The following is a 27,893-nucleotide window of genomic DNA, read 5'->3' as shown; positions in this document are numbered from 1 at the left end:
ACGGCGCCTACCACAAGAGGGCACAGTTTGCTGTGGAAACGCAAACGGGATCAGGATTAACTGTACTACACCGTGCCAAACCCTACCGAACCGAACTGGACTGCTTGGTGGAAACGAGGCTTAAAGGAGCCAGAGTAGAAGTTTTAGGTCAAAATTTCACTGTGTCATTCATGAATGCTAGTCCCAGCAAAGACTCATAGCTGAGGCCTTATTTTGGACAGTCTTTGATTTAAAAAAAAATCCTGATTTAAGAATATTGAGATATGAGTTTGAAACCTTTAACATTATATTTGTCAATTTGTAAGCTTAGACCAACAGACTGTGCTAGCAATGCTCTGTTTATTTTTAATCGAAGTTACCTGAAAGCTGTTGGTTACACTGGAAAACTTAACTGTGCTTAAGCACTTTTCAACCATAGACTGTAAAAAATATGGACGTCATCTTTCTCAGCTTGAAGTGAGGTTGCCACAAAAACTGATCCCCCTGGTGGCTGGCTGCAGTAAGGGTAGAAAAATCTATCTTCCCAGTCATTCCAGTTGGGCTGTGGTCAAGCTTTAAAATGCATCTCGTCGAAATGTCTCTCGCGTCTGATTGTTGTGGTGATTTGAAGATATCATTTGGCTGTCTTGTATTCAAGTCCTCTTTGTTTTCCAAAAGTTTTTTTTTAATCAGTTATAAAAGGTTAAAAACAAGGCCTTAATTTAGTTAAACAATGATTGAAAGCTGCCGTTCTTGTTTATTTTTTTAGGGGTCGTAAAATATGTTGGGAGGGAGAGCCAAGACGATATTAGACTCTCAAAAGAAAAGAAAATAATTATAATTTTTGTCACCTGGCTCCACTCAGATTCTCCCAGAATCCCTCACAGTCTCTACTGTCCAGACTCTGGCTGCAAAATGGCTACCAATGGCGGCGCCTGTGACAGGGTAAACCTGCTTGAGCAAGTTTCACTTCTCTGCTTTGGCATGCTTCGAAGAGGTAGGCATGAGCACAAGCACGAGGACATGAGGTATGATCCATAACCGCTTGACTGCTCCTCTCGACAATCATCTTATACGATAGCAGGGGAACAAGAGGGCTGTGTCGGATCAAAACAGCTCAACATAAGCCAATAAGTCATGAAAGTTGTAGCAGTGTTCTCTGTGTCTTATTGTGCTGACTCTGATGAGTGTGACTATTAACCATGGGATTGTCATGCTTTTTGAATAATCAAATAGTCATTTATGAAGAACTGAATAGTTCCTGTGACTGCTTTTGGTTAGTCAAATAGTTCCCAGCAACTACACAACAGTATAAATGCTTGAAATGTTCATCACTAGTTTTTAGGAGGTTAATAAATTAGGAAGGGTATAGACTTGGTGCATTGACTGATGCACTCTTTGATAACACATTTTAATACTTCCTTGAAAAGTAGTTCCAGTTCTGTTATAGGAACGACTCTGGACTCAGCAGGCTGCTTTGTTCACCGTCAACAAAGAAAAGATGGACGCCTTCAAGTCGGAGTGTGTTCCTGTGTGTAGAGTCTGTCAAAATGAGCCAAAGCCTCCAAAATAAAAGCTGATCTTTCTTTCCTGGAAGAAGAGATAACTGAAAGTTTGCAATGTTTGCTGGGAAAACCAAAAGAAACCAGCAGGCGTCTAAAGATGAATGTCTAACTAGTGACAGATTGAGTCTACAGAGAACAAGTTTTTGTTGGAATGGCCGGTAAATTTAGACAAAAGACAAAGAAATCAATGTGGCTTACAGAACAGAAAGCCTCTTCCTCCAGGCTGTTTTGAAAAGACGGCAGCTCTGAGGAATGAACTTTTTAATTGTCAACACAATGGTGCTCAGCTGAAAAGACACAAAGTCTGTAGTTACTGTAACTGGTTTTGTCACTGCTGCAAGACTTTGGTGGTTTTTCAACTTGATGATGGTGAAAAGAGAAATCTTCTTGAGTTTGACCTGGACTGTCTCATGATAAAAACATCTGGATTAGCTTCTCTTCATCACAGTTTATACACATTTATCTCAGAGGCTGTTGATTTGTGACTTTTTCTTTTATTGTTTTTAATTTAACACTGCAGAAAACCAAACAAAAAGAGCTTTTCAGAGGAGCGGCAGCCAGACAGACAACCTGAGTGAGGAACAAAAAGACCTCTAAGGCGGTGTGTAGCACAAGTGTTAAACAAAGATACCTGTCAAACTGCTGTCTGCAATGAAAAACCCCTCAGATCTCTAAAGCCAGACTGCACACACAACATAGACACACAACATTCACACACATACACCAGCTTTTCTGTTTTCTTTTTTTTTTTTAAACCAGGTTAGACACAGAGGAGAGACAGGCCTCCTGTATTAGCCCTAAAAAGCAGCAGTCTGACATCAAAAAGACATCAGAGGGGACTGCAGACACGCTGATGTAAAGGGATATATATTTATATACACAGGCCTGGAAACAAAGCCTGGGAGAGCTGATGTAATTGGACTGAAAGGCCCGTGGAGCAGCGAGATGCCTGGTTAGGAGTTGGGAGGCACGCAGCTGGGACCGGGCATTAATATTGAGCAGAGAGCCGCGGGGCACAGTGCACTTTTACCCAGCACAACTTGAACCCTTTTTGTCTCCAAGCAGAGATAAGACAATACGGACAGAGTCAGGTTAGAGCTGGAGATGACCTGAAGGAGTCTGACTCCAGACACTGACCGAGGTCAGGGAGGGACAGGCAGGGCTGAATTTAAGATTTTTATCAAGGTAAACACACTTTTCCAGGGCATTTTCAGGCATGATTCAGCAGAGAGACACAGGAGCCACACCACTGCAACATTTATCTCATACCTACAATAAAAACTGGCCTGATCAATAGACAATTGATAGTACAACTGAGCTTTAATTGAAAAAAATCTTGAAGCAGCAGCAGCCACATATAGTTTAAGCATGATTAACAGCTGGGAGCCCCACAGTCGATTTAATAGACATTTGAGATCTGCATTTTACCAGAGACAACCAAAAGCTGGATGACAAAATTAGGGATAGACAAGTCAAGCAAAATTACTATTTGATAATCACTGGTTAATATAACTATTGGCAGATGTTCCCCATCCTTGTGCAGGCGTTTGATGACAGAGCAAAGTTGCTGTAGATAGATGTTAGGGATGCACTAATTTGAAAATTTTGGCCAGTACCGATATTTACTGATATTTACTGATATTTACCGATATAAATATTGGTATTAAAAAAAAGAAAAAAAAAGATCAGATGATGTGTTGAGGTAGTTCAGAGAGAAAGAGTGGCGTGATCGTGAGAAAAGATGACGGATATCATGGAGAGGATCAAAAGATGGAGTGATGGAGGATATAAGAAAATATCGGCCCACTTTTACATATCGGCTGATACTGATATGTTAAAAAATGACAAACATATATTACATACCGATATTGATAGCGATATCTCATGCATCTCTCATAGATATTCATGTGAGTTTTACTTGGCAAAGAATTTCCTTCCAGAATTAAAGTTTCCACATTTTTTCAATTAAAAAATTCAATTATCACGACTCATCCTAGGACAAAATCATTGACTCCTCAGCTGTGTTGACCCACTGTGTCCTCAGTACAAGATGTTGGATTTGACCAACTTATCATCCGTGTGGAAGAGTATCCCAAACTGTTGCTCCTTTAGAGAGACTTATCTACATGAGATATGTCATGTTTTGGAAATATTTGAACATTTGTTCATAATTTAATAAGACTAGAAATGCATGATAATATCGGTAAGTTATCGGTCCTCAAGCTCAAGTCCATTTACCATTTACCATTTAAACTTGAATTTAGTCTGTAAGGTACATATATCTGACTACTTTAGGCACATTCACCATTTACCAAAGTAAAACATTTTTTTCAATTTTGATTTAATTACTATACCATTGCTAGGGATGCACTGATATGAAGATTTTTGCAGATACCAATATCCCATATTAATACTGCTGTTATGGCTGATAACTGATATTTACCGATATCAATATGGGTGAAAAAAACAAAAAAAAAATATTTTCTCAGGAAGAGTATCATCCAGCTTTCAAGTAGGATTTATATTTTGGCATATTTTGGTTTGAAAGCAGTTGTCACAGTTCCAAGTAAACATTTTTCTTATTTTGCACAAGAAATTACTATTACATAACAAATTTGATAAGAGTATGCACCATAATACAATATGCTACTTCCAATACAGAAGAGAGTTGATGATCTCTACAATTATGTGCACAAGAAAAATATCAGTACCAGTATTGGCTAAATGAGTTGTTGAATATCAGCATATCAGATATCGGCAAATTAATCAAATATCGGGCATCCCTAATTAAGACTTGAGTATCTCTTATGACTGCTTTCTTACCTTGGATTTATAATGTTATTTTCTACAAAGGTCTCGCAGTACAATTGGCCCTAAGAGACTGTAGCCATTTTAGAAGCTGTTTGCTAACTACAAGTTGAAAACAAAGGAGAAAGCATGAATGCCAGGCGGTTGTAAAACTGGCAAGATCTAGAGAAAGCTGCAGTTACAGTTGGTTGTCAAAAGTCTCAGTTAAGGACTCATTCAATATGAAAACAAAACTAGGGTTTGGGAGGCCAAACTAGCAAAACACAAGTCTACAACTATGCACCCAGCCAAAGAGAAAGTGACTAGTCGATAAATCATCCAATTATTTTTTTCCCGGGACTATTGATTAATCTTTCCCTGATTGTTACTATCTGATTCACAGTCTGAACAGAAACAGTGCCAGTGTCCCAGCTTAACCACCGCAACATGGACTTCTGACACTAGCTCAGTGAGTGTGTTCAGTGGCTGAATGAAGATTGAGATCATGAAAAAACATTTATACATGTATTGTGTCTTGCTTCAGGCCACAGAAAGTCTTCCCCACTGAGGTCATCTCTAGAAACAGATCTAACTTCTAAAAAACAAAAGGAAACTGTACTTGTTTTGTATAAACTTGCTCCAGGATTAGCAGCTTAAATAGGCTCCACCCCCTGTGCCCTGCATGCACAGACGGATGAACGATCAATCAATCATCAGTCTTTATTCTCGGTGAGAAAGAATAAAATTACGACTCCATCCTTAAAGTCTGACATGCTCACTGCTCTAAGTCCTGCTCACAGATTCCTGCTAATGGCTGAGCCTGCAGCCCTCCGGCCTCGCCCGGAGTGCTTCTTGGTCTTTTCATGCTGCTGAGCATAGCAAAGGCCAGCTACATCCTGATGCAGCATTTACAGCACGCTCTGTGGGGCTGTAATTAAAGATAGAAAAAAAACAAAACAGACCTCTATGTGTAGATGCTTGGTATTTCACAGTCTGTGCTGGTGGGAAAGTGAAACAGTTTGGGTCAATAGCTTTTTAATCAGAGCATTTGCTGGAACTGTATTAAAAGGAGGGGGAAAGGCCTGGAGGCAGACTGCAGCAGGGTCGGTTTGTGCTCTGGCAGTGTGAGGTTTGGGTTTACACAGGTTTCACATGGTTTTATGGTTCGCTGGGCAGCTGGCTCTAGTGCACTTCTGGAGGCTACTTCCTGCCTGAACAGTTGAGACAAGTTTTGTATTTTTAGAGGGGAGGAGAGTAAAGATGGCTTCATGAAAACTGTGACTTGCAGAGTGCAGAACTGACGTAAAAATTAGGGATAGACTGAATATCCACCAGGCCGATTATCATGGCCAATATTTGGCATTTTGAAGCATATCGGCAATCTGCCATTTTTTTAATCCGACAGCCAATAAGAAACAAATTAAAAACTGCGTTGTTCAGGCTTTGATGCCAGTCTGCAGTCACTACTCAGTCCCCAACACTGTCCCACCAACAGTGCCATCTCATTGGTTACAAGCAGAGCCATGGCTCGGGTAACAGCCAATCAGCAGTGCAGTTATTACAGTTATTGCAATTACATTTAAACTTAAGAAAACTTTATTTACTGTGGGAAAACTTTAGCCATTTATTTTTTCAAGTTTTCATTTAGCTTTATAAAATATGCTGCTAAGCCTGGGAGCTGTTTAATAAACTCATGCTGAAAGGTATTTGAATGAAGTTAAGTGTTGTTTGTATTGTTTGAAATTTTGACACCAATATTTTCACTATGACAGCAAATTAATATCGGCTTCAAGTATTGGTTATCGGCCACCACCACTATGATGCATGTTTTTTGATTTCACAAAACTCAAAATCAATATTTGTATTGGTTTTGGTAAGAAAAGCATCACAGTGAAACAGAACTCTAAACTGGAAATGAACCAAGTTAAAAATCGAACAAAATTTGAAAAAGAAAAAGAAAAAGACACAAATCCCTTGACAGACACAAGAGAACAAGTGACAAAATGTGTAAAATAAGGGTGAAAATGACTGAAGAATGAATGACAGGCAAACACGTTTTAGATAGCAGCACAGAGAGAAAGGCGAACAATAGGAATGTCAGAGTCAACGGCTAATCTGCGATGAGATAACGCCGTGCTTTGATAATACTCAAATGTGAGAGCAAAAGGAGAGACTCAGGCGCTGTTTCCTCTGTCACTCAAAGAGCCAATTGTGTGTGTATGTGTGTGTGTGTGTGTGAGTGTATTAACAAGGCAAATAGCTTCTTCGTCTTATCTTCCTTGCCGAGGAAGAGATAAGGTCCAATGAGAGCAGCTCTGGGAAGCGGCTCGGCTCCCCTCAGGCCAGCTGACACGAAGAAGAAAGAAAGGCGAAGCTGTGAACTCCAGGGAAAGTTCAGTGTTTCTAACAATAACGTGCTGCGGATCTGAGTGATACCGACCCCGGGGACACGTCAGCATAACTACAGCAGCATGAGTCGTGGGTATGGGTATATTAGTTAGATTTTTACAGTTTATTCTGAGTTCTCTAAACTGCAGTTGTTGGAGTGTCCACTTGAGGCCACAGACACACCAAGCCAAAAAGACAGATTATACTATCAGTGGACAAAAAACTGGGGTGTGATTTTTTTTTAAACTCAGCAGTTTTGGAGACATTAAGATTATGATTTTGTCAAATCGGGGAATTGGGTCAGCATTTCCAGTATGGCTCCCTACGACAAAAGTCTTCAAAACTCAGAAACAGATCAGTGATGTCACAGTTTCTAAATCCAGCTATCAGACATTATTGCAGCAACAAAATGAGTTCAATGACAACTGGTTGTAGAGGTGATTTTGAGTCAATGCGGTGACCTCTACTACAGAGTCATCTCTGCTTTTATTATATTTTTTGAAAAGGGGTTGTAATAATTCACTACACGATAGGAATCAGCCACCAAGAATTAAGGATAAGTCCTGGCTTATCAAAACTCAAACATTCATTTTGTTAACTACAACAAAACTGAACACTTCGTGTGATTATTATCTCATTTTTTAAGTGTTTTTATTCAATTGTTTTTAGTGTGTCACTTCAGAGAAACGCAGACTTCTGTGGTGCCAAAGACAGATAAAAAATAAGGTTAGGTGCAAACTTTGCTAGGTTTGAATAGAATATAGATCATAACCGTACCCATACACTGAATAAGCATAACTCCCTTAACTTTGCAGTCATTAAATTTAAATCTATTAATGTTTTTATGATTTGACACATCTATTTATTAAAAGTATTAAAGACATTTAATTGATCAAAATTATTAGATTTAGTTAAATTATAAAAAATATTATATAATTACTAAATTTAAGGTCTATTAAACATATCAAATTAATTTAATTTAATTCAATTTGTGAATTTGCCCTTGGGGATGAATTAAGTATATTGTTTTGTTTTGTATTGTATTGTATTGTATTGCATTGGCTAGGCGCCGCCCTGTTGGCTATGGCTGCCTTTTGCTACAGCTCTCTCTTTTATTCGTTTCTTGTAATTCTTTCATCTCTTTTTTGTAATCTTTGTATTTGGAGCGGATCATCACTTTGTATGGCTCATTTTTTGGTCATGGACACCAAACTTTTTGTGTCTTCAGTGATGTTTTTACTACTTTAGTTGCTGTGTTAATCTGGAGATCCTACATGTAACCATAGCTGCAGTGTTTACATGTGAAATCAGCTGTTAGCAGCCTGTAGCATGTCAATGCTAACTGGTGTAAGGCCAGATGTCTTCTCACAAGGTGAGGAGAAGGAGGTGAGGACGACGTGCTGGTTCTCAGGTGTGAGCTAAGAAGTGACGACATCGAACTTCACCTGCTGTGAGCAGACAGGATCCAGGAGACAGAGACTGAACAGACTGCTGAAGAAGCTCAGTCCTGGACCCTGTGGAGGTGGAGGCTGGCTGAACTGGACAATGATGGACAAGCTGTCATCATCTATTTTCTTATGGATCTTTTTGCACTTTCTATACACTTTCTTACTTTTGTTTCCTTGATTGCTGCCTTCATGACTTCAATTTTGTTGTACTTGTTAAAATGACAACAAAGTTCTATTCTATTCTATTCCATTCTGAATGGCACAAAGTTGGTATCAACTACTGAATAGTACTTCTGCCTGTAATGCTCATCCATCATTACAAATACGACAGCCTTCCCAGAAAAGATATAATTTCTGAGGTTGTCAAAGGCCTGACCTTCCTGTTTCTGAAGGTGAAAATGCAGCTATAAACACATCTTTTAGTCATTTTTTCCTCAAGGTATTTGTTAAAAAATAGACCCAGAAGTACCATCATAAGGCCAAAAACAACTTGATAAACACATTTTTAATGGAAGTATAAGTTAATACACTTACCTTCCCACAAACGCTCTAAGTGAATGAAATAATGAGACATTTAAATGTCTCGGAGTCAAACCTAAAGCGCACAAACCTTGAATTAAAAGGCCACCATAACAATGAGCTGCAGCTTAAAAAACAGCAACATTTCCTTTGAGAGCAAGTTTAAAGTAAAAAGAATATCAGGGTCATGTTTAAATAACAGAATCAAATCCAGGCTCACATTACAAAACTGGAAGTCACAATTATTTCCTTCATTAGACCTCAGTGTTGCATCATTCTGCTAAAAATACTTTATTTACATTAATCTCGCACTGCAAGCAGGAATGCTAATGCCACGCTTATGCAGCGTGCATCACTTCTCCGCCACTCTGCTGAAAACCCAACTCTCCCTACACGCTTTTAAGACTTTACTCCTCACATATTAATAAAATAACTACAAGGCAAGATAAGACGATGGGTAAAACTACAGCGGTAGCTTTTCTCTTTGCAATCCCAAAGGCACTCTTTTTTGGCTTCTGAAACTCTTTAATCCTTTACTGCAGATGAAAAATATCCTCCCCCTGCTTTTAGTAAAACTGAGGCTCTCTGATAATAATTCAGTTATTATTAAAACACTAAATTTTTCAACTCCTACTTTTTCTTCTGGGTGCTCTGAGAGAAGTTGTCCCTTTATCAGCTACAAAGCAGTTTCATTTCGAAGCGGTAAAAAATAAATCACGCTCCAAACTTTGGGATGATAAATGACTTCATTTACACAAAGAGAGAAGTGTTATCTGCTGTTTGCATGTTGGAATAAACAGACTTTAACGGTAGATGTGAGGATGCTTAAGAGAAGACTGAAAGATCAAGATAATCTGTGTCCTACTCTTAATCCACATGCAAAATAAAACAGTAATGGAGAAGTGTAGACTTTCATTTTTTAAGCTTCTTTTTTTCTGTGTAGTAAGAACAGAGCTTTTTATGACCTACTGCTCTGTATATATGTGTGTGAGTGTGTGTGTGTGTGTGTGTGTGTAATGTGTATGAAGACACAGGACAGGGGAGAAATAAAGCAAAGCGTGCTGTAGCAATTACACAGTCTGTCAAAGCACGGCAGGAGGAGAGGCTTCCTTCCTCCTCCTTACAGAGTGTTTGTATGTGTGTGTGTATACGAGGGTGTGTGTAGAGGGCTATAAAGTCAGGTCTTGCAACTGCCTGAAGTGCATGCATGCTGAGGGGGCACACACACACACACACACACACACTCACAAACACGCTGATAAAGGCTTTGGTTTAAAGGAAAGAGGAAGACCGAGTCCATGTGTGACCCTGTTGACCAAACCAATTTTCCCCTTGTCAGGCAGTCGACTGCGGTGAGTGGCTCTGTGTGTGTGTGTGTGTGTGTGTGTGTGTGTGTGTGTGTGTGTGTGTGTGTGAGACCAAATAGAGTACGCAGCGTGTACTAATAATGCACTGAAAGAACAAAGCAACAGAGTACTCCAAAGAGAATACAATACAGGATGCTTACCCACGTTAAAAGGTGTGTGTTTGTGTGTTTGTGTTTGTGTGTGTGTGTTGGCATCTGACACAAGGATGGATTATTCCAGCTCCAGTTTGCTGCCTGCTCAGTTGGCTAATCCTGTTATGATGCATTGCGAAGCTGACCAGCAGCTGGAGACACTGGGTGTTGTTGTATGCAGTCCATTATCATGTACCATGAAATGGTTAGAGTGCGCCCCATGTAAAGAAGCTAAAGGCCTCATCCCCAGTTTTATAAAAAAACAATTTGAAGACGGCCAGACAACAGAGCTGTTATTGGAGTCCAACATGAATGTTTCTTGCATCTTTGTTGAAATTTTGTATCCAGTGTCATTGGTTTTTTTTTTTTTTTTTTTTTGTGTGTGTGTGTGTGTGTGTGTGTGTGTGTGTGTATTTCAGGGTTTTGGGTTGTCTTTTCTAGAGGTAGACCGATATATCGGCCGGCTGATATATCGGGCCGATATTTGGACATTTGTCTCTATCGGCCATTGGCCGTATTTTCTTTTAAAAAGCAGATTTTTGATCCGTTGTATGAAATGACGCAATTTTTGATCAGGCACAAAAAAGATGAGCACCTCAAACTTGTGGAACCACTTGGATAAATAACATACTTTTGTTCAAATTATATTAATAAGTTTAAATTTCTTTTTTGACATTTTAAGAAGAGTGTGAATGTTTACTACTGCTTGTTACATTGTGTGTTTACTCAGACAAAATATTTCATTGTTTTGAAAGCTGAATAAATGTTCAGAGGACTGGACACGACTTGTTGTAATAGATTTCTTTTAGTTGCTCAGAAATTGCTGCGTTTCACAAAAATGTGATAAATATATATTTATTTAACAATCGGCCTGAATATCAAATTGGAAAAATCGGCTATGCATATCGGCATCGGCTGCCCAAATTTGGAAAGCATCGGCATCGGCATCGGCCCCCAAAAAACCCATATCGGTGGACCTCTAGTCTTTTCTCATATGTGTGTTTGTTTACACCTGTCATCCACAGGAAAACAAAGCTTTACGTCACTAAAAACTAGACGTGCACCGATTGATCAGTGCCGATTTCCTTGATTTTTGGGGATCAGTGATCGGTGACATCCTTACAAATGAAACTGATCTTATATAACTCTGGGAAGGTCTGACAGCCAGCCAAAAGTTTCTCAATTTCGATTTTTTTAACGTATTTTTTGTTGTTTTTTTTCCACCTTTGAGAACAAATTGCAACAGCCTTTGGAAATAAGTAGAGTAATGTAGCTATGTCATGCATCTCAACTTTTTAAAAAAATTGCTGTCCAGTCATTTATTCTTCATCGAAAGTGGTTGAAAACATTTTTTTAATGTTTGATTTTTAAAGCATCTGTAACCTCTTATCTTATCACTACTAATCTATTGAACACAATTTTTAAAACTTGATTTTTTAAAGTTAATATGAGAAAACTTACTGCTTGGTGTTTTTTTATTCTCATATATGAATTACGTTAAATAAACCTACAGTTAATCTCTCCATAGTTCTGTTTGACCACCGTCCTTCTCTTCACTTTCATCTCCTTAATGACTTTTTCATCCATATTTTATAGAAGTTGAGTCTAGTCACAATAAAAGCAGCAGAACAAACCCTGACAGTGACTCATCCATAGTAGAGTTTAGCTCCTGCGGGCTGCTTTTTACAAATAAGTGCTGTCTGTACTTTTTTAAACTGGATTTTCTCTTTGAAGTCACTCTGATGTCAGCTTTGTGCTCTGTCAGGCAGAACAAAGACCAGCTTTTGTTTTTACCATTTTCATACCCACATAGACATTTCTCCTCTTTTATCAAGCCTGCTAAATGTTTGATTTGTGCTCTGTGTATGGTTTTATAGTTCAGGCAGTTCTGTCACGAGCATTGTTCTGCTGACCGCTGCAGCAGGGCGGCTGCTCACAGGTGCAGTCAATCAGGCACCTGAGTGACAACCTATTTCTAAGCACCACTGTAACTGTAATCAAATACTACTGAATAAATTGGGTGAATGCATGAGGTTAAAAGTCCACATTTTGTAGCATTAACCTACATGTAAGTGCACTACAAAGAGAAGGTGGGAATTAAATTAAATGTAATGTTTTAATTTGAAGCATAAAACTTGTGCCATCCAACATGCGTTTTACAAAATCTTCAATTTGGCTGGCGTTTTTCAGGATATGAATCCAGGCCACTCATGGGTCTGTGAACCTCATTTCAACCTCAACTTACCAGGCTATCTGAGTGCCAAACTTATCTGATCCAACCCCTTTTATTACCCCATTCTAGGGTCAGGTTTACGTTTTTCTGTTAAAGAAACATGAGTGAGTCCAGACTGGACCAACTGGTTATAGGATATAGGAGGATATAGCCAGGTCACCTTGCAAGTACAGTTGTGATCATTCTAGTTCTGGTACTTATCAATTCCTGATATCCATCCATGATTTTTGGAGCGTAGAAAAAGCATCTAATATTATAAATGGAAAGTTAGCCTGCTCTTCTATTTAGACCATAGACTTTCAAAGTATACTTTCAGGCGCTAGTAAGATTTTTCTCTTCAAACATCATTTGGATAAATCAGTGGACATATCAATCCTTTAATATTTCAAGAAGTGGAAGATGAGTAAAATAAAAACACATTAATTTTATAACAATATCAACATACTACAACACCACAGGTCCTGGCAGATAAGAAAAACTGTCTGTTCATTGCAAAACTCTCGCTTAGGTCTAATCCTGAAAAATGTCAGGAACTATTAAGTAAAACCAGAACTGATTTTACAAATCTTGAGAATTTGGGACCAGGTACAAAATGGAGCCAGTTATTCTCACAAGGGTGGTCAAGATTTTTTGGCTTCTGGAGAATGCCTCAAGTGGACAGTGGAGGAATTGCAGACCAAACATTGTTGGGAGATGAGCGTTGGGCGACAGTGTCCCAGTATGTAAGGACTTGGTTTGGTGATTGGAAGGACGCTGGTTGAGGCCCAAGTGTGTATCAAGATTGGGAATTGGGCTGGGGAGGTTTTGCCTTACATTCCTGAACACTGATGGGTGCCCTTGACCAAGGCACCAAAAATCGCAACTTCTTAGGTGTGCACCGAGTGCAGTGCCATCTGTCTGACCTCTCTAATCATTACATGTTTCCGTGCAAAAAGTGCTGTTTGTGCATGTGTGTATAGGGATGGGTGCCTTTCACATTTAAAACGATATGGTACCAGTGCCAAGGACCTATCGGTACTCAACGGTACCAATTTACGGTACTTTTTTGTGTTTTTGCGGTAAAAATATCAATTTGTTTTATAATAAAATCTTTTTTTTTTTCAATTTAACATAAAAATCAGCTTCTCTTTCACTCCCTTTCAGTCGGTCAAGGATGTGTTTAGGTAGCTAAACATTGTACCTTTTGATTCTACATGAATTGGTAGCAGGTACTTACGATAAAATTTGGTCTTCTTCTTGTTTTAGTGCCAAATGAGCAGAGCACTAAGTCTTAATTGGTGTTGAAATGTTGTAAAGGAAGAAACAACAGGTAGAGATATTATTTGTCTGGTGAATTTCCTTCAGATTAAAATAACTCCCATGAAATTAAAGAACCTCTAAACGGCTTTTAACTAGTGTGAGAATTGCAAGTGTGAATCTGGATCGTCTGTATCCACCGAGAGAAAAAATAAAAAAAACCTATTGAGTGGGCTTTTGTAGCTCAGGGTGAAAAGGACAGAGCAACAGACCTAACTCTTTCTCCTTCTCTGTCCTCAATCCTCCGTCTCCATCTGCAGCCCTCCCCTCCCTCTCAGTCCTCAGAACAGATTAGAGCAGTCTGAAAAGAGATTAAGAAAGATATCCAGAAAACTCATTCTCTGAGGTTGGTAAATAACCTTTACTTGGCCGTGGATGTGTGTGAATGTGAGTGTGTGTGTGGATATGTACGGGCTTTACTCGGGGCCCAGCAGGAGGATGTGAGAGATGGCCAAAATGTAGCAAAGGGAAGGGGGCGGTTGTTTTTCTCCTTCCGCCCCCAAAAGCCAATTTTCTCACTGAGTGAATGGGATTTCCTGAGGATAGAAGATAGAAGCTGTTTGTCGACTCCGCCCAGCGCATTGGAACACTCTGCTCCAAGTGTGTGTGTGTGTGTGTGAGTGTGTGTGTGAGTGGCTCGGCTGTCAGTGGTCAGTAGTGCAGGTTGCTGAGCTGACCCGTGCAGTGAAAGGGCAGAGATGGGATTACCCTGTGGGAGGCTTTGTCAATGAGCTTGTCTCTGCCTGTGAGTGTGTGTGTGTGTGTGTGTGTGTGTGTAAGTCAGAGCCAGGTATTGATAGAAAGTGTAGAGTTTAAACGGAGAGCAAAAAGGATGGGTGGGCGCTCATCCAAATGATCAAATCATTCAGGGACAGAGTTGTTACGCCGGTGGGAGTGAGGGACGCGCTTTATTCGGAAAAATCGGTTGAAGCACTGCATTAGAAATTAAAATACATCGTTTCTACTTAGACGGGCTGTAAAGTGGATAAAAAAGCTGAGTGTCACAGAGAGGATGAGGTCTAAATAAAAAAGGATGATTTAACAGTCCCTTCCTGAAGTCTCTTGCAGCAAAAGTCACACTGCTAAAAAAAAATAATCACATTTGTCCAATTATGCAAGTTTTTCTTCTCTTGAAAACAAAAGTTAAAAGTGGGATGGGCTCAATGCACACATCGCTTCTGCATGGGCGTGCAGTGGTATGGGCATTTCCTGTTACTGAAAGAAGCAGTAGAAAGTGACGTCCAGGTATTTAGCACAACACCATGTAGCAAGTCGTATAAAGGCTTTAAATGTATGGGTTTTTATTTGGAGCTTTGCAGGTAATTTGTTAACACTAGCTAAAGTTGAGAGCTTGAAGTCAATCATACTTTAAAGTCAGTTTAATCATGTGTACCTCTTACTTCATGTGTTTGTACTTTTATAAAAGCACAAGGTAAAAACAGGGCTGCAAGAGATCTCCCTAAGAGCCCACTGAAACATAACCCTCTTACATGATATATACTAGCGTAGGGCTGGGCAATTCATTCATATCTCGATATTTTTAGGTCATGTCACGATATACTGTATATATCCTGATATTTTGACTTGGCCTTGGGATGTCGCTTTTATGCATACAATCAAACCAGAATGAAAACACTCTATCTGTATTTTGATATTTGTGGATATTGATAATAATTATGTATCCATCTTGATGTATGAAAACATTGGACCTAAATTAGTTAGAAAAAAAATAATAGCAGAAAAAAAGTCTTATTTCTTCAAGGCGGAAAGCACAGACATGTGCAGCGATTCATTTTTATAACTTGGAATGCAAATATTAACAGTAAATTTCAAACACTTATGTACAAATTTACCAAATGACACACAAAACACAAAAACTACACTATGTACTAAACACACTACAACACACCAACGATGTCATCCAAAAGCGTTAAAAGTCACAAATAGATCAAAACTAACTTTCGCGCATGTTGTCACTCCAAAAACTTCCCCTTTCTCTTAGCAACCATATAATTTTTCTGATTGGCTGAGATGGTGTAGTTTCGACCAATAGGAAAGGAGCGTCGTGTTTCTCTGTTGTTTTTTTTTTTAATTTTGCCAGCACTTTCAGCACTCTACACAGAACCAAACCATTTCCAAATTATCAAGCTATCATTTATCCTTGACTAACTTTTCTTCAGTGACTGAATTCTTCTCGTGTTGTTGCAGAGTGAGGGGAAGGGGAGGAGGAGGAGCGGTGTTTATCACTTCAAGCTAATGAGGTGGAGCAGAGACACTGTGTGTGAGAAATACCGACACAGAGAAAGGAAGAGGAGAAAAAGGAGCAAGCTTGTGGACCTCGTGAAGAAATGATATATCAATATATTGCCCAGCCCTATGCTAGCGGCTGGAATACATTGAAGAAACTTTGTTTTTCCAGCAAAATAGCAACTTTCATTGATGAACACACAAACACGAGTAATAGTACGGCACAAGAGACTCATTTTTTTATCCATGCAACATGTTATATAGCTCTTAATCGACCAAATCACTATAGAGCACTTGGCGCTAGCTTGAATGCTAACATACATCGGGATTCAATTAATACACTAGCGGTTAGCATACATCGATAAAACTTTTTTTCCAGCAAAATATCAACTTTCATCACTGAACAAATAAATGTAAATAACTACCTCACAAGAGATTCATTTTCAGTCCATACAGCATGTTATATCTCTCCTTCACCACACAGCAGTGGTTTGGAGATGGCTGAAAGAGCTGTCATCCCGTCTAGAAAAAGACACCTATCTACGATCACACGTTATCTCCTTTAGCGCATCCTAAAAATCAGGCCACAATCAAAAGCATTTACATAACTTCTAATATTAACCACACAGCAGTGATGATAATGCACCCTTTTGGATGATTTCATGACAAACATTTGATAGAGAATAAAGTTTACATGCCACTGGATTTTTAACTGCATATACGTCATGTTCGCTTGTGCATAAGGCCTATTGTCTTTAAATCAAGATCTACACTTCTACATGTTCCCAACCTTGCTGTGAAGACCTTTATTTTTTGACTTTCACCTTAACACCTCACATCATATTTACTGGCACAGCAGCAGACAACAGAGGGACCTGGATGCTGTCAGCCTGTCAGGTTTGCTCAACAAAAAAGCTGCAGGAGAACTTTTTATTTTGGTGATTTGAAAAGATGGAGAAGAAATACCACTGAGCTTCAACTTCTGTGTGAGAAAGATGATAAAAAAGGTGATTATGCCCTCAATACAGTCAATACAGATGTTGCAAAAAGGCAAAGTAACAGTTAAATTAGAGTTTCATCCTGCGTTATGAATAATCATCCCTGCAGCTTCTTTGTTTGGTCTGAAACAAACCCAACACTTCACTGTCAACCTGTCAACTCACAGATTTCCCAATTTGTATGAAACCAAGTAGGAAATCAAACTGGTCAGGTCTCTGGATTACTTTCTCACTCTTCCCCTCACATTTTCACACTTGTCAGTTTGCTAACTCGTGTGTTTCTGCACTGCACTCTTCACTCAAAGGTAAAAAACTAACACAAAGTTAGATCCTCAGATTCATGCAGCTACTTCTCGTACTTCTTCTCAGTAACATGCAAGAAGGTGGAGCCTCTTTCACTTTACGTCTAGGTTTATAGGTACAGGCACAGTCCCAGCAGGTCACCAGTCAGACATCTTCTTTGTGTAGTCTCAAATTCTCATTATTCTGAGAAAACACACTGTATCATGCTGTAACTGACCAATCAGAATACAGTATTCATCACAGCCATGTAGAGACAGGAAAAAGAAGTTCTCCGAACAAGTTGAGCGAGGAAAAGAGGAAACTTTTGTAACCATTTTACCTCTGCTGTGAATTCCTATACATCAAAAAGACAATACAGTAAAGCGAGCCCGCCCGCTGTTCTCATGCATCTCCCTGTCTCTCTCGATCCTCGTCTCACTGACTCATCCCAACTCCTCTCAATGTTAAACCGCTCTCTCATGCCAGCTATCCAACTACCGTCCCACACTGAACTTTTTCATTCTGTTCCCTCTCTGCGGTGTTTTCATCATCTGAGCCCCTCACTGAGTGCAGGACCACATTCATCCGTCCTGATGCCGTATTTTATCTTTCCGACACAGCAAATTCTTCCTCTCTGTTTGTAACTGTATCTTTCTGCAGATGTGGTTTTAGAGGAGAAATCCTCAATTTGTTTTGGGGGCAAGAACGTCAAGATGTGATGTGCTTTTAGCACTATTTAATGGGAGAATGAGGGATGCTTATCAAAGACAAATAAGGTGACTGGGTAACATGTTTCAGCAGTACAAATTATGCTAACATTTGACCATTATCACCTCTGTTTCTGTTTAAATTAAAGCAGAAAACATCAAAAGTTTTCAGAAAATTTAATCCAACCAACCCTTGGACAGCCACTACTTATTCAATTTAAACTCACTTCCTCATCCTGCCTGTGATTTTAATACAACCGTACATGTGCTACAGGTGTAGAAACCCAAAGTAAATACTCCATCGTCCCATTGGCAGACCATGAGTGTCCTTACAGAGTTATCAAGCAGTGCAACCAACTCTAAAAAAATTAAAATTTTCTTTCAAATTTCAGAATTTGGATTACAAAACTGAATCAAAATTGTTGTTTTCCACCTTTGGCAAACGTTCTATCAAAATGAAATTTTCATAGAAGTCAACAGCAACACCACATAATGTCAAGCCAGTTCGATCATATTTTAGGCAGGACTTCAGGTTGTGCTCTTTTTGATCAGTTAATCTACCAGCTATAAGTACAATTTAACACCAATATGTTGGCCCAATTATCAGCCAAGGCCAGTAGTATTTCCTGAAGATGGATTGTGGTAAACAGGAAACTGGAGACGAGGGATGGGTAACTTTCGCAATTGAAATGATGTGGTACAGATGCCTGGTACCTGGCAATTAGTACTGGTACTCAGTGGTGCCAAATGTTGGTACTTTTTAGTGTTTATGTGGTAGAAAATATCAATTTGTTTGATAATGAAATATATATATTTTTTTCTATTATTCTTCAATATATCAGCTTGAAATGCTTTTTTCATGTCCAGCATGTAAAATCACCAACTCTTCCACTTCCTCACAGCCACAAGGATGCATTTAGGTACCTAAACATGGTACCTTTTGATTTTACATGAATCTGTACCCGGTACTTTTGACAGAATTCGGTTGGTACCAATAAAAGCACTTAATTCGGTACCCTCCCTACTGGAGACAGCTTGATGTGTTCCAGGTGACATGACTAACACTGCATGTCTAACCAGGGGCAGCGCCATTGGTGGGCCCAACGGTCCCAGGCCCACCTCAAACTTTTCTTAGATTTTTTTTTATTCACTTAAAAAAAAAAAAAGTTTTTGAAGAAGAACATTACAACATTTTGCCCCTTTAGATAAATGTTGTAACTGTTAGATAGCCTGTCTTCCTAAATAAGCAACGTTTGCAATCTTTTAGCCTGTTGGTAGCAATGTTATGAATCATTCAGCCTTATGTTATATTGGTAGGACTAGAAAATAATTTTGGGAGCGACTTTAGATACTTGTCTTTTCTTTAACTGTGGTTGATGTTGCTGCTTACAGCCTATAATACGTGGAAAGTAAAGGCGGCACAGCCCAATGGGGGGCTACTCCTTGGCCGATACCATTGAGAGCCATTGCCGTCTGATGCACTAAAATGATAATTTTTTTAATCAAATAGTTAAGTATTAAAGCAACCAAATATACTTTAAAACATACATTGTAACAGTACTGTATCTATATCTATATCTATATCGTAATAGTTATTTACTAACTTTTGTAATTTAAGGTTCACCCAAAATTAAAATCCTGGCTCCGTCCCTGAGTCTAACTACGAGTGTGGTGGTCAAACAATAAATCATTTAGTCCTAATGAGAATAATTTTAGCATCATGGATGGGACACTAACACATGGAGACAATGAGAGACGATGGCTCTTTGGTGATGAATGGTTGTTAAAGGATGTTATGAAAAGAAACAGGAGAGGAAATCAGCTTCAGGGAGTTGTTGTTTAGTTAATGAGATGTCTGTTAGCTTATCACAGAACCACTTGGTAGCAATACCCTTACATTTACTCTCAAACCTTTGGATACACCTCATAACCTGAACTGTCTGACTCTACTTCAACACAGCAGTTCAATCAGATACAAGAAACTTTCATCAAAATGCATGATTTGTATCTCCGCTGGGGTAAATAAAAGTGTCTGCAGCCTCTGCATAACAAGAAAACGGGTTTGCAGTTCCAGAGGGTTGATGGTTATGGGTATTTTGTAGAGCCCCAAGTGGGAACAAGAGTAGATGGGAGAGAAATTAGTACCAGAGGGTCTGAGAAGCTGTATCTCTGACCCTTCTCAGTTTAACGTCACATTGAGGCTTCTCACACTCATAATTCTCAGCCAGAGGTTAACCCAAATCCCAAGCTGGAGAAAGCTCACAGCCGTCTTTACCGCATTTTATTCATTACACATTATTCATCCACTCAGGGCTAACACACTGAACGTTCTTATGAATCACACCGTTACATCAGAGCCCAGAGTGAACATATTTAAACTGCTGACAGCAAGCAACGTGTTTCAATTTGTTTCTGCGTTAAACATTTAATTGCTTTGGTTCTGACCTTGACTCCCGCTAGTGATCACAAAAACTCTGGCTCTGCCCTGTGGAGGAGTTTAGACAGCCCTGAGGGTGCTGTATGCCCAGGGCTAGTCGGGGCCTTGAGCCTTGTGTGAAAAAAGTCAAGTGTTTGTTCACAGCATGGACTTCCTTTTGTCATCACAAAGCAAAAATCCAAACAACTTTCAAGAAATGTCTCCTAATGTACATCTATCAAACTATCATGAACTTGTTTGTTCACCTGTCACTCAAAGTTTGGTCTAGCTGGCCATTATGCACTCTTTGGACAAGAAAGGAAAAGATTATTACCATAAAATCTGAATTTCAAGATGCACACCTAATACTGTGTTTGTCATCCTTTATCCTGGTGCCACCAGTAATCAGTGTACAATGCAGAGATGTGCTTCATTATGTTACAGTATCCGAGCAAAACGATGGCGCTCCAAGAAGCAAGCGTCCCACTTCACTGCACAAAGCATGCTGGGATGCAAAGCAAGCAGTGACACTTTTTTTTCCTCCTCATTAAATCCCAATCATGCATCTAAAGAGAACAGTGGTAAAACGTTAGGAAAATAAAGCTTGAAGAGTGCGGGCTGGATTAAAAAAGACGTTCAATTAAAGATATTAGGTGTTCTGGAAGGCGAGTGGTGCAAGTCTCGGCAAATTAAATATTGGTTCTTACAACTATCAGTGCTGCTATTGGCTGAACTAAACTACTGTAGCGTTACCTATTAGGATTGAAAATGCCACATGGTGGAAACAGATGGTGCCAGAAATTTGTGATGCACTGCACAGAAACTGCAAATTGTGGAATTAAGTGAATGCAATGGAAATGATAACATAGAAGGACAGTTCTCCTAATATTTCAGATTAGAGTGAGACAGGAGTGGATTTTCACTCGTCCCACTCCTGGTAAAATGACTACTACCCTTGCACTGCTTCTTTTAGTTTTTAGGCAATACATTGAATTTGATTTGATTTTCCGACCATTCCTTTTAGATTACTTTGTGTTATGCAGCTTTATTTCAAAAGATATAGCAACAGGTACAGTTCAACTGTCCAAACAAAAGTGCCTACCTTGGTGTAATAAACCCAAAGATATGAAGTTTCATTTTACTAATTTACTGAACAATTGTCACCTTGAAGCATTGATAATACTTTAAATTGTTCAAAAAAAAAAAAAAACTGCAACAACTAAGAGAGCTGTCCAGTTCAGGCCAGATGTGTCAAAATTATTCACCTTCATTTCTCAAGTAGAAGTATAGATACTAGAGTTTAAAAAGGCTTTCGTAGAGGTTTAAGTATCAACACAAGCTTTTTACTTAAGTAAAAGTGTAAAAGTACTGGTTTCCAAGCTACTTAAAGTATAAAGGTAAAAGTAAATGAAAGGGGCGAAAAAGCCATTAAGGCCAAAAGTTTAGACTGTACCACAGTCTATAGTTTATATGGCTGACCCCTCTCCTAAGTCTCTACCACGGACATCTTCATACCATGTTACACACATCTGTTGTGTCCTTGCTGAAGTGTGTCATGTGCAGGTGTGATGGACCGCGCACAAACCAACAGGGTGTTGGAATAGTTTTACATTTATACATCTCTTCCATCCACAATCAAATTGACTCTTTCCAGATGACGCAATGTCAGCGTGTCAGCAATTTTAGGAAAGTTTTACTTTTTCAGTATGTCTTTTTGAACGATGACAAGCTTGAATAAAACAGAAGCGAGGCAATTTCTAAAATGTGTGGAGTAGAGAGCACAGATATTTACCTAAAAAATATAAGGAGTAGAAGTAAAAAGCTGGCTAAAAAAATAATTTAACAAGTAAAGTATAGATACCCCAATTTTTTACTACAGTAAGGTAACTAAGTATTTTTACTTTGTTGCTTGACACCTCTGGTTACGGCAGATTCTACGCCAGCGTTTAACCCCTTGTTTGCTGTTCTTTGTTGAATCCTGGCAGAAGACAACAGCCAGGAGCACTGTTGTCTTCTGGGGAGTGTAATTATTCTCACTCTGGTTACAGTGAAGGCTTATCGGCAATAAATGGCAAAATGGTAGCACACGTCACATATCATATTTTATCTTCCTGATTGGGTCTCACTCCCATTAGCTTTTCATCCTGTACTATCCCAATCATGTGATTAATAGTACAGTTGACTTACATCCTGCAGAAATCAAATGACCCAGGGGATTCCCCAAAAAATGTCAGCCTCTATTCCAGATTTTAGAGCATTGTATTAATTTCTTTCTTTTTTTAATAGATAAATAAATACATAAAAAGAAAACAATAATAATGAAAAATAATAATGAAAAATAATAATAATAATAATAATAATAATAATAATAAAAATAATAATAATAATAATAATAATAATAATAATAATAATAATAATAATAATAATAATAAAAACAATTTCTTTCAATACATAAGTATATTGGTAGGCTTTGCTATTGAAAGTCAGAGGCCAACAGCCAGAAGAGGCCATCCCTTAGATCTGATTGGCCAGTCAAGTAGCCAGCCCAAAATCCAAACCATAATTGGTTATCTGGCCTTTTCAGAGGTAAAATTTCAGTTCAATTCTATCATTCTTGATGTTTTTCTTTTGAGGTAGCTTAACTTTTCTTCTAGGATACTTGTGTTAAATTCTGTAAAGTGTTGTCTTGACGTCATTCTGTATGTACTCATAACAACAAGCTGCAAAAAGTTTCCCTTGTATTGAAATGTTGCAGCCTCTGTTTTGTGAATGCTTTACTCAAACTTGTGACTCTTAGGTTGTTTAAGGTAAATATCATAAAAACAGAGTCAGTAAATCTAACTTCTTATCTGTGCATGAGCTCTTGCTTCCCTTGTAAAATTCAGTGTCCGTGCGTTGACCCCTGTCAAAAAGTCTGACTCATACATAAAAAAATGAAAGAGTAGCCGAGCCCTGAAAGTTAGAGGTAAAATAAGATAAAAACTGCCTCAGTTGGTCTGCGAAGATGTTAAAAATGGCAGTGGTCTAAGCGTACATGCTGATCTATATCCAAATTGTCTGAAGAAACTAAGTTTGTTCTATGTTTGGTTCATGGATATCTTTATCTTTTATTGAACATGTTTTTAAAAGCCCTTGGCTCATTTTAGACTCAAGTGTAATTACACCAGTCTACATGGCCGCAGCACCAGTATCCTTTAATGACCCTGAATCCAGCAGCTTAACAAAATCCAAATTAGTTTAGAAAGCTTGAAGGGCCCTACAACAGTCCACTCACAGTCTATTTGAAACAGTATCAGTGATCAGTAATTGCAGGATTTAATCGTGAAGGCTGAGCATGAAAGTGAAAGATGAATGCTCAACTGATTGCAAATCAAAGTGTGCTGAGATTTGTGAATAAACTTGGGAAAAGCAATCTGAGCAGAGACCAATCAATTAGCTGGAAGAATTGGCAAAGTCGTGCTGTGCTGTGATATCCCGAGTGAGGCTTCGTGCCATCCGATCCATCTCTGACAATAAAAAGGAAATGGATCAAGGCCTGGCAACAGGAACCTGAAGCGCAGCTAATTTCTGTCGTTCATGCCACGGAAATCCATGGAACAACCAGCGTGTGCCAAGGCAAATCAGTCAAACACAGATCAGTGATTCAGCTGTACAGTAGACAGCAAAGACAGTTTCTCAAGACACATGCCAGCCGATATTACTGCAATGCAGCATCAAATGCAGAGTACGACATCATCAACTGCCATTCATATACAGAATGGATGAAATATGAATGGGAAAGCAGCAATAAGCAGCTTGGCAAAGTTTTTAGCTATCATTTTCTGGCAGAAAAGCGGCAGTGTCTTTTGCTGATGACTCAACAAGTGTTAGCAACTCCACTGCAGGGATGAGGACTTTTCTTCCAAAAGGTAAGAGCTAAAAGTTCTGCAGCTACTGATTTCAAAGTTGTTTACAAAGAGGACAAAACTAAACTAACAGTCAAAATGCAGCAGATTTTTTAATATATGACAAGTCTGTGGGTAGACAAAAACAAGTCGAGTTTGGCTTGAGTTAGCAGAGCTAGCACCACCAACCCTCACTTGTTCTTACAGGTTATCACCCATTAATGTACTGAAAGATCGATAAACCCTGCAAGGTACTATATGCCATGATTGCTTGTTTACATCGGGGTAGTAGAGAATTAAAGCAGTACAGCAGTATCTGTGAACCAGCCTTTGTGTTGTTTTGTGGTCATTATGACCCCCAAATGAATTCCTACACCATCAAAAAGCAGGGTATTCTTTTTGTAAACTACCAAATATTCAGGTTAGAAAAGAAGCACCCCAGAGGTGTTTTTTGTTTTTTTCCAAAGGGTTATTGGTATTTACGTGGCCCTTGCGCATCCAGGTTATTGCTAGTATTCTGAATATGAAAGGGTTACTGACTGCACGTAAATGCACTAAATGATAAATATGTTCATAATTCTAAAGCTGCCCAGGTGACAAAGTCTGATAGCAAAGTTGACCAAGCACAAACATCCCTACAAGAGATATTGTCCCATTTGGTGTTTTAATGATGATGTTGTATATACTGTTGGACAAGCCTTGCTCAAAGCTCGTTGGTTGCCACGAGGTGATTACCCAAAGATCTGGTTGTTGTCTTTACTTGTTAAGCCATTCAGAGGGGTCAGCTGCCTCAGTCAATCAAACAACTTCTCAAAATCAATGGGGGAATTTTTGGTAAGGGGAGATTTATGCCTTAAGGAAGCAAAAAATCCAAATTCTTGAACAACTCGATATTGATAATACTGTCATGGCTAGGGATGGGTACCGAAATAGGTACTTTTAAAGGTACCGACCGAATCCTGTCAAAAAATACCGAGTACCGATTCACGTAGAATCAAAAGGTACCATGTTTAGGTACCTTAACGCATCCTTGTGACTGAGAGTGAGTGGAAGAGTAGGAGATTTTCCATGCTGGACATAAACACAGCATTGCAAGTTTATGTACTGAAGAATAAACATGCTAAATTGATTTTTTTTAATACTTTATTTTTGAACGCAGTGATATTTTTTTATCAAATAAACACAGAAAAGTTATCGTTTCAAATGTGAAAGGTACCCATCCCTAGTCATGGCCCAAGGACACCACTACACTGCAAAAAGTGAGATCTTATCAAGTGTGTTTGTCTTATTTTAAGTAAATAAGTGGTATTCAAGTGGTAAGTCCAGAAAAATGTCTTGTCTTAAGCTATTTAATGCAAAAATGAGGTCTGAATTGCTCGCAACAGGTAAAAAGAATCTGCCTAGGAACAACAAAAATATGCTAAAAAAAAATTGCTTTCAACTTCAATAAAGTAACCTCTTTTCTTGTTCCACTGGCCAAGCATTCAGACCTCATTTTTATCTTTAAATATCTTAAAACGAGACATTTTTCTTGACTGGTCAGGTGAACTTGGCTCATATAAACTCAAAAAACAAACAAACATTTTCTACTAAAAATACGACAAAAAGACTTGATAAGATTTCAGTTTTCTCCAGGGTAAATATCTGAATTAGGAGAAACAGGTTGTATGTGAACTAAAGATCCAAAGCCATCTGTTAAAACCCATCTACATCAATATTAAAAATACAACCTGTGTTTTATTGTCAGTAATGTCAGACAGTAGGATTATTGGGACAGCAGCTCATGCCTCTGAATGGATTTGTTTTGCGACTAGTGTTTTGTTTAGATTGATGCCCTTGAAGTTAAGTGGTCATTGTTTCTCTATAAAAACACCTGAGAATGAAGCCGCGCTCTGGTTTTCCAGTGACAGGAGATTCATTTTAATCTGAGCTGTTCTAAAGGGATGAGAGAGGCAGCTGGGACACTCATCCCTGCCATCACCAGATTACTCTGTCTGACACAACTACAGGATGGGTGGGATTAGTTTTCATCACAATCAAGCATCACCGCGGCTCTTCATTATAATCATTCCCAGATAAGAGTTTGGGGAGGAGGAAAAACCTCAGCTAATGAGGAATTACAGCAAGTTTTAAGAGCAGATCTTCACAGTGAGGGTTTGTTACTCCCCAACACAGTCATTTGGCACACTAAAGTCCAGAAGTGAAGAAAATACTTGAGGGCTTCGTTGTTTTCCAGCGATTATAAAGATGAGTAATGGAAAAAGTGTTGCTCAAAGTCCATCATTTTGTCTGAATAGTAAAAGTAACTTACTTCCTTTCCTGTTTTATTGCTTCTTCCTTTAGTTTATTCCCAGCGTCCCTTGTTTTATTGTTTTCTCCTCCCTACAAAATCTTTTTCCTCATCCAACCTTCTCTGCTTTCTAATTCCTGCAATTAATTCTTATTTTATTTTGTTTCCTTTTAATTTTATACTTTCATTGCTACCATTTGTCTTCCTTACCCTTCCTATTTCACAATCTGGCTGTGTCTTCAAATTTATAATGCACAACAGGTCTCAGAAAGTTATTTGTTAAGCATTTTGTTAGTGGGGGAAAAAAACTACAACAACAAAAACAAAACAAAAAAACATGAGGACAGTGCTTCATCTTCTAGTGTGATGATGAACACTATCATCCCAAAAAACATAGGGTCAAAAATAGGGATACCAGTCTTATTTCAAGGTATCAGTACTAGCGATACCAGCAGCCGATACTTAGGACAAAATTAGGTTACGATGAGTAATTCCTCCTCACCAGTAGTTGGCGCTACATTGCTGCAGTTTGACACCATGCCAAATATGCGTCAGTTAAAGTTAAACTGTTCTTTTTTGCACTTCAGTTTATTTAAAAACTAGTAAAACTCTGAAAGTTGTTAGTTTTATTTTGAACTTAATGGCAGAGTGACTATGCTGTCTTTGTTCAAAACATAGACTGTATAAAACATGGACGTAGTCTCCCCGTCGTCACTCGTCTGTTTATGAAACAGAAAATGAAGCACATAGGCTATAGCGGCCATATTGGTAGTGGCAAGGGCTTCACGTACAGCTATAGGGCGCCTGTCGGTCACGTGACCATCAGCTGTGCCTCTGATTGGGTAAGCTCGCAATCTTAATATCCTCTGAATGGTCGAGTTAGAAAAAGATTCACCTCCCCTACAGTGTGTGCAGGTAGTAAAATTAGCGACTCAGACAGGAGATGTTTTTTGAACCAGGCTATAAATGGGTTAATTTCTGCTTTGAAAATGACTTTCTTTGGCTTGGTGTGTATGTGTGACTTCCGGTACTTCCAGAGCCAGCCTTAAGCGAACACTCCAGAAACAGCAGATTTTAGCACTTCTGCATTGTCTCATATTCTTAGAGCGTAGGTTGCAGCTTGGTTCAAAATAATCTGTCACTGTTAATTGAAATTTCATGGATCCAAAGTACCTGTGGTCTCAGTACTTGGTATCGGTGAGTACCAAGGAGGGAGTGCTTGTCCTGGTATTAGTCTGAAAAAAAAAGGGATATCTAACATCCTTGGTCAAAAATGTAAAGGATGTAGGATATAGATGTATAGGGTAGAATACTCATCATTATATTGTATTGGTTTACATTATGTTACAAAGCACT

At 38.8% G+C, this 27,893-nt stretch overlaps 1 protein-coding gene across 1 annotated transcript in view; it reads right to left on the bottom strand.

The window, feature by feature from the left end:
• man1a1 (mannosidase, alpha, class 1A, member 1) overlaps window positions 1-27,893 on the bottom strand; it is a 235,490-nt gene that overhangs the window by 81,433 nt on the left and 126,164 nt on the right. The gene's annotated exons all lie outside the window — the stretch shown is intronic.

This window comes from Halichoeres trimaculatus, unplaced genomic scaffold (genome assembly GCF_033239565.1).
Source record: "Halichoeres trimaculatus isolate MK-OKI-2021-1 unplaced genomic scaffold, fHalTri1.1 fHalTri1_scaffold_13, whole genome shotgun sequence".
Lineage (NCBI taxonomy): Eukaryota > Metazoa > Chordata > Actinopteri > Labriformes > Labridae > Halichoeres > Halichoeres trimaculatus.
The sequence above is the reverse complement of the archived record's forward strand: the minus strand, read 5'-3'. Positions and strand labels throughout refer to the sequence as shown.